The sequence below is a fragment of the Nicotiana attenuata genome, chromosome 10, assembly GCF_001879085.1.
Source record: "Nicotiana attenuata strain UT chromosome 10, NIATTr2, whole genome shotgun sequence".
In the NCBI taxonomy this organism is placed as follows: domain Eukaryota; kingdom Viridiplantae; phylum Streptophyta; class Magnoliopsida; order Solanales; family Solanaceae; genus Nicotiana; species Nicotiana attenuata.
This window is the reverse complement of record NC_031998.1, coordinates 28,901,759-28,904,734: the sequence shown is the minus strand read 5'-3', so window position 1 is coordinate 28,904,734 and position 2,976 is coordinate 28,901,759.

Genomic DNA, 2,976 nt, shown 5'->3' with positions numbered 1-2,976 from the left:
TTCCACCAGGAAAGGGGTCACAAAACCGAAGATTGCATAGGACTGCGATAGGAGGTAGTGAGAATGCTAAATCGTTGACACCTGAAAGAAAGCTGAGCGATCGAGGACGGTCTAACATTGCCCGCGGATGTGAACAACCCCAGGGACCTCCACAACCGCCTTCTCCTGCTCGCACTATACAGATGATCATCGGCTGGGGCGATTACACAACAATTAGTCATGTAAAGTTCACCACCACACATAAACTCAAACGGTCGATCACTCATGAACGGTATGATGACCTCGAAGATAGTATCGTCTTCGATAAGTCAGATACCGACGGTTTGTATTTCCCTTATTACAATGCCCTCGTTATCACTTTATGTATTGCAGATACTGATGTAAAAAGAATAATGGTAGATGACGGGAGCAGGGCGTGTATTATATATCCTCGAGTCCTCGTACAGATGAGACTCGAAGATAAAATAATACCGCGTTGCATAACACTAACAAGTTTTAATAATGTAGTCGAGCGGACTTCTTGAGATATAGTGCTACCCGTCCTAGCCGGAGGAGTCACCCTGGAAATGACGTTTCACGTCATGGACCAAGATACAACCTACAACGCTATCATAGGGCGCCCGTGGATACACACCATGCGAGCAGTCCCGTCCAGTCTCTATCAAGTAATTAAGTTTCCTACTCCATGGGGGGTATTCAGCATCTGAGGCAAACAACGCACCGCACAGGAATGCTATCACATCGCCCAGGATTGCGCCCACACCCAACAACTAAAAGGGGCAAGTGCGGAAGCATATCAATCAGCAATGTCGGGAACCAAACTTGACGTACAGACAGACGTTATCAAGGACCCCGACATCGTAGAAGCATCCGAGTTGATAATAGAGGATCTCGATCCCATCCTACTAGACGACAATGATAGCACAAAAAAGGCTTATATCGGGCACAACCTCTCGGAACCAGGTAAGTTTCGTAAATTCTTAACTGACAATGCTGATCTATTTGCCTTCTCCCATACAGATATGCCAGGTATCTCAAAAGACATCACCACGCAATAACTGAATGTTGACCCCCTCTACCCGCCAATGCAACAAATAAGGAGGAAGTTTAACGCCGCAATCAACGAAGCCGTCAGCAAAGAAGTCGATAAGTTGCTCACAAATGGCTCCGTCCGAGAGTCAAAATATCCCCAGTGGGTCGCCAAAGTGGTCATGGTAAAGAAGAAAAACGGAAAGTGGCGGCTGTGTGTAGATTTCACTGACCTAAACAAGGCATGCCCAAAAGACTCGTTTCCATTGCCACACATCGACCAGCTCATCGATGCAACAGCAGGACACAAGTTACTTGGGGTACAACCAGATCCTCATGGAGGAAAAGACCAGGAGAAAACCACTTTCATCACTCACCAAGGAACGTACTGCTATAAGGTCATGCCGTTCGGACTAAAGAATGCAGGGCGACGTACCAGAGATTGGTCACCAAGATGTTCAAAGACCAACTCGGCAAAGCAATGGAAGTCTATTTCGACGACATGCTGATTAAGTCGAAAAGTAAAGAAGATCATATCTATCATCTGAAGGAAGCCTTTGACATATTAAGGCAGTACGACGTGAAACTAAACCCCAAAAAATGCGCCTTCGGCGTAACCTCGGGCAAATTCCTCAGTTTCCTAGTATCGCAAAGAGGCATCGAGGTCAACCCAGATCAGATTAAGGCCATCGAAGGAATACCGGAAATGTTAACTAGCAAAAAACAGGTACAGAAACTAACAGGTCGGATAGCCGCCCTGTCAAGGTTCATCTCACGGTCGTCAGACAGGTGTCATAAATTTTTCAGTGTGCTGAAGAAAGATAACGGGCTCCAGTGGAATTCGGAGTGTGTAGACGCCCTGAGAAAACTAAAAACCTACTTGTCCTCACCATCGTTACTCGCCAAGGCAGATCCAGGAAAATGCCTCCTTGTCTACCTAGCCGTCTCCGAAGTCGCAGTGAGCGCGGTTGTTACACCCCATGTTGTCGTACGTAAGAGTACGTCGTAAGTCAATGGATGTAAGCTTAGAAATGAAATCATATTTGAAAAGCTTACAAAGTTAGTTAATCATGTTAACGTGGAGGTTACAAATATTGAAGATTATGAACAACAAGTATAAAGAGGGTTTGAAGGTTCAGAAGCTAAAGGAATTGAAGAAAACAATGTTTCGTCGAAAGTCGACAAGTTGGGAATGTAATAACATGTACTTTTGGGGGTGAGACTAGGGTTCTTAACATGCTAAGGAGGTTATGTTATGAATTAGGCTAGTAGTATGATAGTCGTGTGTTATATTTTGAAGTCAAGCGAGTTGTGGAACAAAAGTCAATGAAAGTCATCACAAGTTACGTTCACAAGTTTTACTGAAAATTTAGGTCAAATGTAACTGCGATTTTCTCCCGATATATTAAGAGTTATGGGGTGTTCAACCCATAAAATTGAAGCTCTATGAGTCTACTTTCTAACACATTAAACTGTTTGTTAATACGACATCGTAGTAGAGAGATATGGGCATTTTTGCGAGACTGCGCATGCTGCTAGGTGACAAGTAGGTGTGTCACCTACTTGCTTAAATGAGAGCCCAAAAATGGGCCATTTTGGGTCGTCCAAAGAGGCGTTTTAAAGGCATATTTTCTTCATATATTAGACTAAAAATAATTCATATAAACCAGAAATAAGCTCTGCAAAAATCCTCCCAAAAATTTCCCACAAACCCTAATTGATTTTCTCTCCCTTTCAAGTTCTAATTGGAGGTAAAACAAGGAGTTTGAAGAACCAAGTTAGGAGTTGAGTTATCCAACAAATAAGGTGAGTTTACTGCTCTCTTTCATCCATTTTTTTTTGCTGTAAATTCATGGTAAGTCATTCTACACTTGTAAGAACTCACGGGATGGTGATTGGAAGCCGTGAGTTTGAGTTATTCAGTTGTAGCGGACTGTTTTGTGGATT